Source organism: Phocoena phocoena, chromosome X, assembly GCF_963924675.1.
Source record: "Phocoena phocoena chromosome X, mPhoPho1.1, whole genome shotgun sequence".
In the NCBI taxonomy this organism is placed as follows: Eukaryota; Metazoa; Chordata; class Mammalia; order Artiodactyla; family Phocoenidae; genus Phocoena; species Phocoena phocoena.
Window position 1 is genome coordinate 114,768,615 of NC_089240.1, and position 17,997 is coordinate 114,786,611.

Sequence of the window (17,997 nt, forward strand, 5' to 3'; positions counted from 1 at the left end):
CTTCCCTGGTGGCGCAGTGGTTGAGAGTCCACCTGCAGATGCAGGGGACGCAGGTTCGTGTCCCGGTCCGGGAAGATCCCACATGCCGTGGAGCGGCTGGGCCGGTGAGCCATGGCCGCTGAGCCTGCGCGTCCGGAGCCTGTGCTCCAACGCGTCTGGAGCCTGTGCTCCGAAGCGGGAGAGGCCACAGCAGTGAGAGGCCCGCATACCGCAAAAAAAAAAAACAAACAAACAAACCAGGATCTCCCACGCTCGACAGACAACATCAAGGCATTTTTATGGGTATGACATTTGTTTCTAGTTTTTGTTCCTGAGAATTGGGCTGCCCAAACCTTTTAGTCATGTCCAATTTTGTCATCATCGTGTAGATGTGGATAAAATCTTTTCATCATGGTCAATATGTTCTTTACAAATGTAGCAATTTCTCATGGAAAACTGCCCTCCTGAGGGAACATAATAGACTTCACGGTTCCCCAGTGAAGAGGGAAGGTGCTAACTAGCCGTGTGGCTCCAAGTACATCATTATAGTAACTGCTTCCCTTTAAGGAATAAAGAGCTGGTATTACAGCCTTAAAATTCCCTTTTAATACCAATAAAAAGACATTTTCACACTTGCTCTGTGAATAAAGTTTTTTCAGTAACTCAAAAAAAAAAAAAAAAAAAAAAAAACAAACCCAGGATCTCCAGCAAGTGAAATGACCCCCATTTCTACTTAGTATTTTCATCCCTAGAATAGGTTTCATTTTGGTCTCAAGGAGCCCGTGCACTTGGTATCTTGTAAAATGTTTTGCCCATTTTCTAATTTGGCTATAAAAGCAGCTCTATTGAGTTCTTTGAGCTGGATTTAAGTGAGATAACCAAGGTGATGCGGGAAAATGAACAAATTCATGAGGGTTACCCTGCTCTTTCCCGGATGCTCAGTTTTCAGCCTAGAACATAGGGCCACCCCGGGACTCTGCAGTCAGAGAAAATGCCGCCTGATACCAAAGGCTAGGAGTCTGTCTGGGCCCACGCTCAATTTGAAAGTGATGCCAAATGAGGACAGTCTCAGGGGTTGACATGAGGATTTTCATGACCTGGTGTCGAATCCAGCTTCATTACTTACTAGCTTTAGGAACTTAGCCACGTTTCTTCACCTGTCCATACCTCAGTGGCTTCATTTATAAAATGATGATTAAAATAATGCCCACCTCATCAGGCTTCTGTGAGGATTAATTGAAATAATATATGTAAATGCTTAGAATTTACATTCTAATGGAAATTAGCTCCAGTGAGCCCGGCACAACATAAGTGCCTTTTGGGAGGACATCCTGTGTGCCTTCAGCTGTTCTCGTGCTGTGTGTTTGAGAGGCATCAAGGGAAGAGCTGCCACCACGGCCCCAGATCTCAGGCACTTTACAGTTTGGTGTGGAGTGGGGGTGAGCACGATATATAGGCCTCCCTAGGATGTCCGGGCTTTGAGGGCCGAAGCTTTGAGGGGTGAACCGCCCCATCCTTAGCACCTGCGGCAGTGCCTGGCACAGAGGGCGGTACATATGTGTCAGATGAATGAGTGCACAGATGCTGGAAACAGTAAAAGAACATCGAAAAAGGAAATGGTAAAAATCTATCTGCCGACAGAGTACAAATTAATTTTGTTTGACACCATTTTGTAAAACAGAAACAAGCAAGCCGCAAATCACCCTCAGGGAGGAATTGGCGGTGCCCAGGTGAGGAGGTAGATTTAAGGTAGCACGGCTTTGTCAGCCTTCCTGGAAGTCTCTGCCTGAGGGGATGAGCTCTGCTGGCCTCCTAATGAATGATATCAGGGTTATCAAGTCTCCTAAGTACTTGTTAAGAGTTTATACATTTAAAAATTATAAGCCTTAGAATTACTAAAAACTTGATGATTTCCATTGTTCACAGGCCCAAATTAACAGCAACACCACCTGTGGGTGATGGCTGTGAGCCAGATCCCACACACTGCATCCCGCTCAGTCCCCACAACGACCTTGTGATACGTGTATGAGGACATCCTAGGTGCCTTATACGAGAGGTAGCCGGTAAATAGGGATTGACTGACTGAAGGAAGGAATGAATGTGCCCATTTTATAGATGAGGGGACTGAGTCTCAAACAGGTGAAAGGCCTTACTCGCCTTAAGATCACACAGCAGCAGGCAGCAGAGGTATTCTCTCTCTGCTCTTGCCGTGTCCTACAATGATCAGCGTCGAAAATTACACGAAACATAAATCATCAAAACAATTCCAACTTAAATCAAGCGTACAACAGTGAAGATTAGCAACTGGTACGGTTGTTTCACTGTATATGGGTTCACTGTCCATCTGTGGCCAGGACACCATCCTGGAATAAGCGAAGTGGACGCAGGAGACTTGGAAAGCATGCAAAGGAGCAGTATTACCTTGAGAAAGGGCCAAGGGGATGAGCCTTCCATGCGGAGAGTAGTTGACAGGAGGTGGGGAATGGGTACCTGGCTATGCCAATAGCCCCCATCCCCATTGGCTAAGCTGCAGCTGTGGCTTTGGGCAGAGGAGGCAGCAGGGCGTGGGGACGGGGAAGTGGGGTGACTCCCTAGGTGGATAAAAGGACCAGGAAACCCCTTCAAAGCCCATGCTCTTAAGAGAGCACACTGCCAGTTTCCCCATCTTGCCTGATGCTGAGAACCAAAGGGGAGCTCGTGAAATGCCCAGATTCTGTGCCATCACTTCCTGGTTGGTAGCTTTGGCGTGGGACTTGGTCGCCTCTTTATATGTTTGATTCTTGATATATTTTATATTAACCTGATTTGGGGGGGGCTTGGTTTTTTGGGGTGTTTTTTGTTTTTGCCCACGCGGCTTGTGGGATCTTAGTTCCCCGACCAGGGATTAAACCCAGGCCCTGGCAGTGAAAGCACTGAGTCCTAACCACTGGACCACCAGGGAATTCCCATATATTAACCTGATTTTGAAGTGAGCCGGATGGACCTTTCAGGAAGGATTTTGGTAGTTCTGAAAGATTTCCTCTGTGAGACTCCAGATAAATATTTGTCAAAGGAAGGAAGGAAGGCCGAGTCCCCTCCTTACCCTCCAATATGGCCTAGTCCCCTCATGCAGGTGTCCCACACCCATGAGGCAGAGACCTTGTGGAGAGAAGAGCGATCTGCTGGAAGGGTAGTTAGTTGGAGAGACCTTTCTGGAGGGGACTCCCCAAAACTGCAGTGCCGAAATTTTTAGTGAATTTGATTTTTTTAATCTGTACAAATAGACACTGATTCCTTGTACATTTCTTCAGTTTTTACAGGTAATAATAATATTGACATTGCTATTTGTCAGACACGGTGCCCTTTTATTTACATATATAAATCCAATAGTGTATAAAACTGTCTTTGCCCCTGCTCCCCAGAGAGTTAATAGTCTAGTGGGGAAGGTAGACTCCACCAAAAAAACAATAAAGAAGACAAAACAAAATATTTGCAAGTTATGGTAAGTATGAAGGAAGCATACCAAGTGTTGAAATAGAGAAAGATGGAGGCCAGCTTTGGATAAAGTGGTCAAGGGAGGCTTCTGTGTGGAAGTGATGTGCAAGCAGGGACCCGAATGGAGTGAGGGATGGAGTGAGCTTTAGGAAGAGCTGGAGTGGAGATGGAGGCAGCTGCCCTGCCCAGGCCCGGAAGTGAGTGAGGTCGACTGGGGCCGGGTGACACAGGGCCTTCTGGGTCATGGTGGGAGGTTGGATTTTCTCTTCCAAGTGACTCAGTGAGCCATGGAAAGGTTTGAAGTGTGAGCCAATTTGCATTTATTTAAAGTATTTTTACAAATTTTATTTATTTATTTTTGGCTGCACTGGGTCTTCATTGCTGCGCTCTGGCTTTCTCTAGTTGCGGCGGGGGGGGGGGGTGCTACTCTTCCTTGCGGTGCGCGGGTTTCTCATTGCGGTGGCTTCTCTTGCTGTGGAGCATGGGCTCTAGGCGCGCGGGCTTCAGTAGTTGTGGCACGCAGACTCGGTAGTTGTGGCTCACGGGCTCTAGAGCACAGGCTCAGTAGTTGTGGCTCACGGGCTAGTTGGTCCGAGGCATGTGGGATCTTCCCGGACCAGGGCTCGAACCCGTGTCCCCTGCATTGGCAGGCGGATTTTTAACCACTGCGCCACCAGGGAAGCCCCCAGTTTGCACTTAATAAGGGCGCAGAAGCCTGCTGTGGAGAGGATTGACTGGAGAAAGGGATGGGAACAAAGAGACCAGTTAGGAGGCCAGAATCATAGGATGGTAGCCTGGAACAGATGGCAGCAGTGGAGGCCAAATGAAGTTAATGCATTTGAGATCTATTTGAGGGGGTTTAGCTCTTCGGTTTCCTGCTTGAGCAACTGGGTGGATACATGTATGGAAATAAGGAAGATTGTAGGAGAACAAAACTCTGACCACGTTCAGTCTGGATGCCTACAAGACATGCAAGCGGATATCCCTCTTCAACAGTTGTGTATGTAAGTGTGGAGTTCAAGAGGGGAGTCTGGATAAACTTCTGAGATTGTTCAGTATAAAATGACATTGAAAGCCATTGAATGATCACCCAGGCAGAGAAGAGAGAAGGGCAGAGAGCAGAGTCTTGGAGTGTGCCAATATTTACAAGTTGAGGATGTAAGGACCCAGAAGATGATACTGAGAAGAAGCAGTCCCTGGGTGGGAGGAGAGCCAGGAGCGTGAGGTGTTACAGAAACTTAGAGAGGAGAAAGTTCCAGAGAGCATGATCAACTGTGGCAAAGGTTTCCCAGAGATCAAATAAGAGAAGACCAGGGAAATTTCTATTGGATGCGGCATCAAAGATTTTGATAACCTAGTTAAGGGCAGTTTTCGTTATAGCGTGTGGATGGAAGCGAGGTTGGGTGGGTTGAAGAGGGAATGGGAGATGAGAAAGTGGAGACAGTAAATGCCAGTAGCTTCTCGGAGAGCTTAGCATTGAGGGGGGTGAACAGAAATAAGGTGGTAGCTACGGAGACTAGTGGAGTGGAGTGGGTCTTTTTTTTTTTAAAGAAGGCAAATATTACAGCCTATACAAAGATGAAGAGATGGATGACAGGAGGATGAGGATAAATTCGTGGTTGAAGTCACTGAAAAGTTTTTAAAAAATTTTTTTACATCTTTATTGGAGTATAATTGCTCTACAATGGTGTGTTAGTTTCTGCTCCACAACAAAGTGAATCAGTCACACATATACATATGTTCCCATATCTCCTCCCTCTTGCGTCTCCCTCCCTCCCACCCACCCTCCCTATCCCACCCCTCTAGGTGGTCACAAAGCTCTGAGCTGATCTCCCTGCTATGCGGCTGCTTCCCACTAGCTATCTATTTTACGTTTGGTAGTGTATATGTGTCCATGCCACTCTCTCGCTTTGTCACAGCTTACCCTTCCCCCTCCCCACAATGAGAAGTTTTGAAAGGGACGTGTGGAAGTACTGACATTTGCTAAGAGGAGGGGACCTTCTGCCACTGAAAGCAGACAAAAGAAGCAGAATAAGGACACAGATGCAAGTAGATTTGCAGGCTTGTTTGTTGGGAGTCTGAAATGTACTAATTACACGATTTCTCTCTTCTCAGTCAACTGTGAAGGCTGAGATCACCAGTTTAAGTGGAAACAGGCTTGGGTGACTTTTGCCAGTGCTATTGGGTTAGTGTAATGCAGAGAAGGCAAACGGTGAGGCTCATCCAGGGCTGAGATTTTGATGAGTGAGTGCGATGGGTGGAGAAAGAGGAACAGGAGTTGAGGGTATTTGCAAGCGAGTGATTGTAACAAGGGACCATGGCGTGTAAGCTGCTCAAAGAAGGAAACGGAGGCAGATGGAAGGTGCCGGGTAGTGGAGGTTGATGGATTGGAGGATGAGGTTATATAAAATGCGGTGATAAGACTACGTAAGCCAATGACATTGGGACATGGTGGTTGGAGAGCGGATGTTCGAAATTGAGATGGCAAGGATGCTACCTGTGTAGGCCATGATGAGGTCTAGCGTGTGACCAGGGCAAATGGCTGGCTGAAGTGGCATGAAGTAAAGATCATTAGAAGGTGAGGAGAATGACAAGAGCCGTGGAAGTGAGGCAAAATAAGAGCCAATAGCTCCCTACACCACGGGTGCTGTTTTTATCCTCATTCACAGATGGGAACATGGAGCTTTAGGGAGGTTAAGTCACTTGCCCAAAGTCAAGGTAAGTGTCAGCGTCAGTTTTCTCTGTCCTTGGTCTTACCCACTAAGCTAAGCTACAGCATGACCGCACAATAATTCTACTCCCTATAAAGGCACTGCCTCTTTAACAAAATAAGAGCTAATATTTATTGAACATATCTGTTCTAAGGGCTTTACATGTGTGTAACTCACGTAGGAGGTAGGTATCATTAGTGTTCCCATTTACCAGTTGAGGAAAGTGGGGCTCAGATAGGCTAGGCAACTTGCCCAAGGTCACACAGCTAGGAGTGGTGAGATAGGTCAGAATTCAAACCTGGGCTTCTTGGACCCCAAGCTGGCTTCTTTCCTCATCATGCTTATCCTATTTTTCAGAAAGCCAGTCTCCAGAGAGAAGAAAAGATCTGTTCTTTTACTGAGCTCCGGTTTAAAGAAGAGAATTCCTTTTTCCAAACCTGCTTATGGTTTTCTACTGAGAATCCAGAGGGTCTAGAGACATCGCCGTCCTTATCTCTTTCTGCCACAAAAGAGCACTGAGTCCAAAGCAAGTTTCTGTTCTCCCTGAAATTCTATACTTTTCCTTGGCACCTATGCCCCACGTTAGTTTTTTTTTTTTTTAACTTTTTAAGCATATAAGATGGTTAAAAGAGATGTTCCGCGGTGGGGAGCATAGAGGCTCACACCCCCTGCACCCACTGCCCTCCTACTTAGAAATCAGCCGCCTTACCCTCCATCAGCTGGGTCTTCCACATCAAGACTGACGGCGTGGTACCCGATGGGGTTGTCCCACTCTTCGAACTGAGTAGAGGTTCCAGGAACAGCCTGACACTTTCTAGCCTTAACCAGACTATTTCCATCTTCCCTCTACAAAAAGCAAAATGGAAATGGGGTGGGCAAGACCCACTGAGAGTGGCTGGAGTCTGAAAGGAAGCTGAAAAGGTCTCAGGCTGGGCCTGATGAACGAGATAGTCACCTGGAAAATTTGATCCCTGAATTCTAAAAAAGTGATTCCAAATAGAATGGCTGAGCAATCTGAGAAGTAACTTGCAAGTCGTTAGTAAGCAAACCACGCCATCCCAAGTGGGGCCTAGAATAAGCTCTGTATCCAGAACGTTTCTTGGATGAGTTGCAAGACTTGCTGGCTGCCTTCCCTCTGAGGAGGAGGTCATCTGCACCTGACAGCCTTCTGCAGGGGCCCGCCTGGCTGCCATGAACACGGAAGCTTTCCTGTAGCTCTTCCGCTGTTAGTGACATCGGGAAAATAGTAACTTTCTTTTCAGCACAGAAGCGTTGGGGCCACCAGTGTGGATGCCCACGTGGGTCCAAGACTTGGTAGCAGGACTTCTCTGCAGATTGTTCCAAATGAGATGACAAATTTCTCCAAACTCATTCGTCTCTCCGATCCGATAGACAGCTCATGGTCCGGTGTGAGCTCGGTACCTAGCCCTGACAACCCTGGAGGCCCCTGCCACCAGCGTTCCCCACGCACACCCCAGTTGCTCCCGTGTAACAGCTCAAAGGGTGAATAATCAAATGACATTTTGGGATTATGCTATTCTTAATTCTAAATCCTTTCACATCCATGATCTCATGCAAACTTCTCAGCAACCCTAGGATTGACACGATAATCCTCACTTAATACATGTGGATACTGAGGCTTAGAGTTGGCCAATGACTTGCCCAAGTTTACACAGCCAGCGCTGGAACCCGGGTGTGATCTCGGGGCTCTTTTCTCTCCGCCATAATATTTATCAAAGGTTACCATCAGGGTGGCTCTTGGATATTTTGTTCTCCCATCTGCTATGTAAATAAAGACCACAGCTCTTGCACGAGTGAATTGGTAACTGGCAGTAATACAGTAATTCTCTTGTCTCGAGCAGTTTTTCCAGTGTGTTACATAGGTTTCCGAGATTTACTAAGAGAAAAAAAAACTTAACCAGTACGTTTTCTCTCAGTTATTTGCCTTCAAAAGCCGTGTTCTATTTTAGGTGATGGTTGGGAAAATTCAGGGTGGAGGCTGATTCCAGCACTTAAACAAAGTGTGTGTTTATCTTGGCTCGCTGTAGAAAGATTCATCTGTTAGAAGATAACATGCCCATCAGAACTGAACTCTATATGCTGCTATTTAGGGAAAAGAAAAATGATTCCAAGAGGGCTGGCATTTTGTGTAGCCTGGGTAATCTGATAATATTTCCCTGCAAATCCCTCAGCTTGGAAGCTCTTTCTTGAATAAAGTTGAAAGCAGTGATCAATGTTCCCACGTTAATAAAGAGGGAAGAAAAGGTCTCCTGCCTCTGAAAGACCCCTGCTCCTCTGAGACAAGTAAATCCCTCCCCAGATCATCTCCTACTTAATCCTAGACTTTGGTTTCTGTCTTTCTAGATCCATCCTTTTGCACACACACACACACACACCAGCCCCCTGTGTTATCTGTGGGGTTTCATCTACACTCCTAGTTGATAATCTTGTGAGATGCTAGTTGGGGAGGGGGTGGAGTTAGCAGATGGATCAAGGTTTGAAATTGGAAAGTCAGGCCCAATAGGGCTACAGCCCATAAACCTCATTCACATTTTTCTCTACAATTTTCAGAAATTGACAAGTGGCCGGATTGACTGACTCACCCGCATTGACTGACACACCCGCTGCTACATCTCCCCCGACCCAAACACACTCATTCCTGAACTTCACAGTCTGAAAGAATGGAAATTGTTTCCAAATGTGCTGGAAACTTACATCCTTGAATGATCCCTGGGCTAAAACAAAAAAGGTGACAATTTCCTTTTTCTGGTAGTAAAGACCATCTTTCAAGAATTCCAAATAAGGATGTTGTTTGCAAAGCCAATTGAGACTTGTGTTGAAGCAGTTTTCCATTCTAAAAATCAATATCACGTGTAAGGCTGAAAAGAAAGTCACCTCTCCAGAGATAAAGCTAAGTAATCTGTATATCACATCTTTCTCCCGTATGAACAATAGTTTCTGCCCTTTCCATAACTGTTTCTCTAGCTTGACATAATTGAAAATCATTTTGTAAGCCGTCTGTATTTTCAAAATAATGCAATGGTCCGTACGAATTCCTTTAATAAGATTAGTACGATTTTAAAGTCGTATGTCACTGAATTTTTTATAGATTTGTGGTGATTATAGAAATGAAATGGGCTATAGAATTTTCATAAGGATTACAGTTTTATCACTATTTCTTATCAATTTAATTGAGATTAAACTAAGCCTCAGAGATCTTCTCAAAGAGAAGTTTGGTTATTTTTTCCCTTCATTTTAATGATTCAGCATACTTGGAAGCAAGTTTAGTCTTGATTTACAGCAGTTACAATTACGTTTTAGGTGAAGACTGACCCTCCACTCATCTTTCAAAATGATCAGCCTTTTCTTAATGTTAACTGCAAACCGGAATTGAGCGTTAGGATACTTGGGTTCCAGTCCTGGCTCTGCCATCAGCTAGCTGTGCCATCTTGAATGACTCACCCTACCCCCCCCCCCCCCCGCCCAGGTCTCGGTTTCTCAATATGTAAAATGAGATGATCCCTAAGGACATTTCCAGCTCAGACAGCCTATATTTCGAAATACATGTAGTGGTTATGACAAGACCTGTCAATGGTTGCCATAGGAGGGCTCAAAGAAAGGACAGGGTCTGGCCAACTGGAAAACAGAAGAATTGGCAGCCATGGGTTTGCCATTCAGCTCCAAGAAGTGCTGTCCGCTGAGTGCCTCCACCTATCAGCACCTTAGGATCTGCTTCAGTCATGCTATTCATGGGCAGCCAATGACTGAGCATGACAGGAGTGTTAGGACCTGGCCATTACTGCCCAACATGGGACTCCTCTATTGGGCAGTATTTGTTCCAGGGTTCCTGTTGAGTTGGCTGAGACTTTATCAGATCTGCATCCTAGTCTGAGTCTCTTCCTCCTCAATTCTGCTTCCTTCCCTTTTTTTAAAAAAATAAATTTATTTATTTTAGGCTGCGTTGGGTCTTCGTTGCTATGCACAGGCTTTCTCTAGTTGTGGCAAGCAGCGCTACTCTTCGTTTTGGTGCGCGGGCTTCTCATTGCGGTGGCTTCTCTTGTTGCGGAGCATGGGCTCTAGGTGCGCGGGCTTCAGTAGTTGTGGCACATGGGCTCAGTAGTTGTGGCGCACTGGCTTGGTTGCTCCACGGCATGTGGGATCTTCCAGGACCAGGGCTCGAACCCGTGTCCCCTGCATTGGCAGGAGGATTCTTAACCACTGCGCCACCAGGGAAGCTCCGCTTCCTTCCCTTTTTATCTTTTGCAGATGTTTCGCCCCAAGCCCCTATATACCTCTCACATCTTTAACTCTTTCTCGGAGCCTGCTTTCTGGACGACCCAGCTGACAATAGGGCAGTATTTTAAGAGCAAAGACAAATAAATCTCAAGACTCGTTGAATAGATGACGATTAGACTAGTCTGACTGGAGTGGAGCATTTGGGTTGATAAACAGTTGAAAATCAAGCTGGAAAGGTAGATTGGGGTCAGATTAGTGAGGTTGATTGACACTGTCACGTGGACATGGAGTTAAGGTTGGTGCCAGATTGGAGCCCCAGGTCAGCTCCATCTTCAATCAGCTACCTGGACCATCCGCCAGGCCAGCAAATGACTGTCTACGTAACAGGAGATGGCTACTTCTGCAGAGCCATGTGGTCTATATCAGTGCCTCTCGAGAGCCCCACTCGATGCGTTTTATCACCTGGGGAGCACGGTGAAAAATACTCCTCAGTTCTGCCCTAGACTTACTGAATCAGAGTCTCTGGGGATGAGACACCCCCATCCTCCTACCTTTCCCCCATCTCCTCCCTGCCCCACACCCCGCCATTAGTTTTGGGTGTAAACAAGTGTACCCGTTTCCTATTGCTGCTGTAGCAAATTACTACAAATTTAGTGGCTTAAGACAACACATTGATTCTCTTACAGTTCTGGAGATCAGAAGTCCTTCTACATGGGTTTCACTGGGCTGAAATCAAGGTGTTTGCGAGGCTGCATTCCTTCTGGAGGCTGTAGGGAAGGATCTGTCTCCTTACCCTTTGCAGTTTCTAGAGGCTGCCCACATTCCTCAGCCCATGGTCTCCTCCCTTCATCTTCAAAGCCTGCAATATTGCATCTCTTTGATCATTCTTTCATAGTCCCATCTTCTTCTGACTCTCTTCTTTTGCTTTCCTCTTCCATTTTTAAAGATCCTAGTGATTACACTGGGCCCCAGATAATCAGAATAATCCCCCTGATTAGCAACCTTCCATCTGCACCCTTAGTTTCCTTTGCCATGTAACATAACATATTCACAGGTTCTGGGGACTAGGACATGGCCATCATTGGGGCTATTATTCTGCCTACTACATCAGGTTTGGAAACCACCGACCTACATGATATAAATGTTTCTTCCTGAGGCTATATATCTGAGGACCTCTGTTTAGCAAATCTGTGTGACAGAATTGGCGTTTTCCTTTTAAATGAAATGACTACTCAAAAATATGTGTACTCCTTGACCTGGCAACTTCACCTCTAGGAGTACCTCTAGGAGGTACCTGGCAACTTCACCTCTAGGAGTCCAATGAAAATAATTTGACAAACGCACAAAAATTTAAGCACACAGATGTTTAACATTGCGTTGTTTATACTAGTGAAAAATCAGGAACAGCATAAATCTCCAACAGTAGGGCATTCATTAAACAAATTATGTTCCATTCATCCCATATAACATAATACACAGCCCTTAAAATGATGCTATAGAGACTTCCCTGGCAGTCCAGTGGTTAAGACTCAGCGCTTCCACTGCAGGGGGTGTGGGTTTGATCCCTGGTCAGAGAACTAAGATCCTGCATGCTGCACTGTGTGGCCCAAAAAAAAACAAACGATGCTATAGATCTATATTTATGCATGAAAATGCATATTATTAAGTACAAGAGGTATACACATGCACTGCACACACACACACATATACTTTAAGCTCATTGTAAAATATACACAGATAATTAAAATAGGTTAATTGTTTATTACAGTATGGTTACTAGTAGCAAAAAAAACTAGGAGTGATCCCAATTCCTGTCAAAAGAATTGCCTAAATAAATGATAATACATCCGTACAATTGAACACTATGGACCAGGTACAAAGAATCAGGTAGATTTATATATACTGGTAAGGAAAGACATCTAAGATATATCATTAGTTGAGAAAGGCAAGTTATGGAATAGCCAGCTTCTATTATCCTCTTTGTGATTTTTGAAAAAGGACATGTTAGTGTGTGTGTGTGTGTGTGTGGAGTTGTTGCTTCACAACACATAGGTGTTGTTATTCCCACCTTGCAGATGAGGAAACTGAGGTTGTGTGAGCTATCCTAACAAATTACCATAAACTGGGTGGCTTAAACAACAGAAATGTATTTCTCATAGTTCTGGAGGCTGGGAAGTCCAAGCTCAAGGCACAGGTAGACTCTGTCTGGTGAAAGCCTGCTTCCTGGCTCATGAACAGCCATCTTCTTGCTGTGTCCTCAGGTGAGGGAAGGAGAGAGGGTGTTTTCTGGGGTCTCTTTTATAAGGGCATTAATCTCATTCATGAGGGTGCCACCCTCATGACTTTAATTACCTCTCAAAGGCTCCACCTCCAAATACCATCACCTTGGGAGTTAGGTCAAAATATAAATTTTGGGGGACACAAACATTCAGTCCATAGCAGCCATAGAGCTTGAAACTTTGCAGAGCCAGAATTCCAAACCAGCTCTCCCCTTTTTTTAGAGGAAAGTGTGCTCTCTATTCCTCCACTGGGATCTCTTTGCAACTTTTCCCTGGTGAGCCTTAAATTCCCTTGACTTAATCCTTCAATTCAAACAATAATTAATTTTAACTTTTTATTTTTACAGAATACAGAATCCTGCATTTCAAGGTCTCAAAACTTCTGCTCCCAGCTCTCGTGGGCAACGATGGTGGGAAACAGGAACTCAGCTCTGAGATTTGGGGTTAACAAAAGATAAAATGTCACTACTTCAGAATCATTCTTTTGTTCCCAAGTAGTGGGCAGGGAAAGGGAGGGAGCAGTTTTTGCGACAATTATTCCTTTTAGTAAAAACACTGACCCATAAAGGATTGGCTATGAGTGATCCCTTGATAAAACCTGTTAGAGGGGGTAGGAGGAACGGGGAATTGTTGTTTAACGGTTACAGAGTTTCAGTTTTGCAAGATGGAATGTTCTGGAGATATGCTCCACAATATTTTGAATATACTTAACACTACTGAACTGTACACTTGGAAACCGTTAAGATGATAAATTTCATGTTATGTGCTTTCTACCACATTTGAAGTTTAAAAAAAATTTCTTAGCTCTGGGAACTTTTAAATGATGTCCCAGAAAGAAAAAAGAGAGAGGTTATGTTCTAACGGTGTATTATGCTCTAACAATGCACGCTTAATGCTGGCCCTTCTCCCCCCCTCCCCCGTGCCCCGACTTATAGTCAATGCAGACCTAGATTCTTTAGATTGCAGACCGGAATCTATCGTTCTCCTGACAAGGTAAGGAGTCAAGCAACAGAGCTCATAATAATAATACCAGAATGAAGGAGCTGACCATTTCCTTGCACCTAGAATCTCTCTATGAAACAATCCACAATGACCTGAGCCCACAGAGATTCTTTTAAAGAACAATTCACTTAAAAAATATCTATGTGTCAGCTATATTTGGATGCACCACTAGATGGTACAGAAACCTAGTTTTCTGGTAACGATTTCCTCATATTCTGAAGGCAACAGCAGAGAATCTCATTGGAAATACTCTGAATATATTCTTTGTGAAGTTGGAAAGTGAAATACATTGAAATAGTATCTGGCCAAGATAGCGCGACATTCTCATTTTCTGTTAGTTTGCATCCAGCTTGCTAATGACAGAAAAGGGACTTTGGGGAAGACAATTGGGACACACTTTCAAAATTTCCCAACACTTTCACGAGGATTTTGTGTCCCCAAACCTAATCGCAATGGCGATCTGTCCACTCTAACTGGCTTAACCTCAGTAACTTCTAGAATTATTGAAATTATGATAGAAGCAACTCCATCTCCGGGTCAGAAGAGCTTGGTACCTTGAGATAATATTGTCTTTTTTACTGAAAAGAGAAATGCTTTGGAGTTCCAAAAGAAAAGGTAGCAGGATTCCATTTATATATGGTTAAAAAAAAAACACAAGCAGAACAAATCTATGGTGCAAAATGCCAAGCCTCTAAATGGAATAAAACTAGAATTTAAAAATGGAAGCCAAAAACCAAAAAGACAAACCTCAATGTTAACATGTCTGCTCATATCACTGACATTGAGTTTGATTTCATCCTCAAAAGGTGAAGGTCAGTCTTCAAGACTTCATTAGTTAATATCATAACCTATTACCATGCAGGAAGCTCCAGAAATTCAGGTGCACTTTCCTGCTCACAAACTAACATATTTTTTTTGGGGGGGGGGTCTGCGTTCGGTCTTCGTTGCTGCGCACGGGCTTTCTTTAGTTGTGGTGCACAGGCTTCTCGTTGCTGTGGCTTCTCTTGTTGTGGAGCACGGGCTCTAGGTGCGTGGGCTCAGTAGTTGTGGCTCTCAGGCTCTAGAGCACAGGTTCAGTAGTTGTGGCGTACGGGCTTAGTTGCTCCGCGGCATGTGGGATCTTCCTGGACCAGGGATCCAACCCGTCTCCCCTGCATTGGAAGGCAGATCCTTAACCACTGTGCCACCAGGGAAGCCCCAAACTAACACATTTTGTGATGCAAAAAGAACAAATAATCAACAGATGTTTTAACCAGGCAGAAATCCAACCAATGAATTTTTCAGACTTAGTTATCGTTACCTGTTACCTGAAGCTGATGGAGTTGATAATTCTGAATAAACTGCAAAGCACCACGGCTACCCATTTCCTAAAGGAAAGAGCCAGCTTTCGGAGGGGCAATGCCCATGGCTGAGTCATCTCTGTATTTTATTGTGCCTAGCACAGGGACCTCATTCTGTGAATGTTTGTTCAAAAAATGAATGAAAATAGCACTGTGCCACTGACCAATTGATATTACTCTTGGCCAACAGAAAGAACAGATGAACTTTATAGATCCTTCCTGGACCCACACCCTCACTCCCACCCAAGTCTGGGTTAGCTGCCCTCCTCTGAGCTCCCTCAGCTCCCCAGGCATCCCATTTCAGTGTTGGTCACCCCCTTTTTATCCCCTTGTCTGTCTTCCTCATTAGACTGTGAGTTGGGTCTGCCCTGATCATCACTGTACCCCTAGTGCCATGTTTATGAATGACTGGATGCCTGGACTATTAATTATACTCTATGTTCCAGAAGTACAACATCAAGGCTAAGGAATAATGGATTTACCACTCTTTCTCCAGGTCTCCTTGCTCAGCCAACTGTGTGACCTTAGGCAAATAACTTGGCTTCCTGGGAGCCAGCCTCAGTTAGAGCAGTGGACTTGAGGATGGACCCTGAAAGGGACGCAGGGCAGACTTTTACAGCCTGGTTCTGAGAGATCTCAAGCTGGAGGGAAGAGTCGATTGCCCTTCCAGAACAAAGTTGACATGGGAGGCTTAGTTCTAGCCTCAGACAGACAGGGCTTAAGGTCCATCTCTAGCACTTTCCTACCAACTTTGGGCAATTACGTCATCTCTCCGAACCTCATTACTCGATGAGGGTTTGTTTCGGGCATTTTATCATGACCATTGACTGTCCTCAGTGTGAATTCATGATTGCGTGCCCGTGTGTTTTAGCATTCTTATAGTATTTGAGTAATATCAAGGGCTATGATTTACTGAGCGCTCATGGTGTACCCTGCTCTGGGCTAAGTGCTTTAGATGCATCATCTCATTGAATCTTTACAATTACCCTTTGAGGCAGGAATTAGTGTTGCTGTTTTACAGATAAGGAAATTGAAGCTTGGAGCGGTACCATAAGTGGCCCAGCCCAGGCAGCTGGTGAGCTGTTAGAGAGCCGGGATTCAAGCCCTGTTTTGTCTGACTCCAAAGCCCATTACTCTTAACCCCTTCACTCAACTGCTGTAGAGTAATTAAGGGGTATTAAAATGGAACCCTGTAAAAGCCAGAGAATAAAGTAAATAAATAGAAAGCTTTTGCCTTCTCTTGAAAGGCCATTAGTTCCAGCAGCCTTTTGGTGTCAAATGGAAAAAAATAATAAGGTTGGCCCATCAATTAGTAGAAGCAGGCCACTTCACCAGTATGCTGGGCCCTACTTTCCATTGCTAGCTAAAATAATTACCATCCATTCAACCACTTTAAATGACTCCCAACACGGACTTGTGGGGCCTTCTATTAACGACAGAACATCAAAATAATATGTAGACAGCAGCTCTCTCTAAGTGACCTTTGAATACACTATTTTAAAAAAAGGGAAAGAAAGAAACAGAAGTTTCCAGTTCTCAATCTTCTAAAGCCAGGAACTCTTTCCAAATTCGATAATACCATTTGTCAAACGCATTGAGCTCTGTGGGAAGGAGTTGGGAAGCGCCACCGTCCCTCCCTGGAGAGTTTCAGGCCTCATGGATGTGGTGGCTTAGCAAACTTTGGGAATGGCCTTGGTGACTAAAACGACTCCTGTTGCCCTAGTTTCAGGCCGAAATTTGAAAACTGCTAAGGTCTGGGGAAACATTTTAGTCAAACGGAGCACAATTTATACCCTTGGGAGAGAGGCCAAATGCTATGCAATGTCAGAGATGCACGGAGACTGGCCGGGTACCCGGGCTTGCGCCGACACGGTCTGGGCCTAGGGTCTCTGCTGCCCTCTGCTGGCCACAGGCTGGTGCGGTAGGACTGTAGTCATTCCTTTGAAGGAATGACTTTGAAGTCATTCCTTCAAAGTGCTGCTGCTGGGGCCTCTCCTCCTATTGCCGCTCTCACTGTTACCCCCAGAAACTATTACCAGGTACCAGGCGCCTCTCAGGGCCAGGTACTGAGCCAGGTGCTGTGGAGACAGAGATGACAAGTCCCAGACAGATATCCAAACAGAGAGTTACAATAAAGTGCAGTTAGGGACTTCCCTGGCGGTCCAGTGGTTGACTCCGGGCTTCCAATGCAGGGGGCGCGGGTTCCATCCCTGGTGGGGGAATTAGATCCCACGTGCCGCGTGGTGCGGAAAAAAAAAAAGTACAGTTAGCGTCGCCAGAGAGCGTGGATCAGGATCCCTGAGTTCCCCCCATCAGCGGTTCTAGGCTCCTACTTTGTGTCCACTGCCAAATGAGGTTCTGGGAGAATAAGAGTACCACCTACTTGCGTCTGCACAGAGCTTTATCGTTTTAAGCATTCGCTTAGTACACATCTCAGTTGCTCATCACAACAAACCGGTGAGGTTCGCAGAGCCGGTATTAATATCCCCATGATATAGATTACGAAACCCAGGCTCAGAGAGGGTGTGTAAGTAGCCAAATGTAGCACAGCCTGCTGTTAGATTACAGAGCTTGGACTTGACTGGCTGACTTCAAATCCACTCCCTTTACTCCTGCACCACGCTGCTACCTGCTGCTCCTTCCTGAGAGGTCGGTAGATCTTGGTTAAGGCCAAGTGCTCTTAGAGCCCTACCATGCTCTAGCTAGACAGCGGCAGGCAAGTCACTTTACTTCTCTTTGCCTTGTTTCCCTCATCTTTGAAATGGGAAGAATAACTGTACTTGTAAGGTTATTTTGAGGACTAAATGAGTAAAGGCTTATGCCAGACATATAGTTAGCACTTAATAAACGTCAACTCAATATCACGGTCAACATGTGAGGCAGACAACTTGGGGCATGTGTGACGAGCCCACGCCGACAGCTCATTTTTCAGTCTTCCGGGGACCACACCTCTTCCTGTTGTCTCCAAGAGGACCT

General features: G+C 45.2%; 1 protein-coding gene across 1 annotated transcript in view; it reads left to right on the forward strand.

The window, feature by feature from the left end:
- VGLL1 (vestigial like family member 1) overlaps positions 1–17,997 on the forward strand; it is an 83,305-nt gene that overhangs the window by 13,794 nt on the left and 51,514 nt on the right. The gene's annotated exons all lie outside the window — the stretch shown is intronic.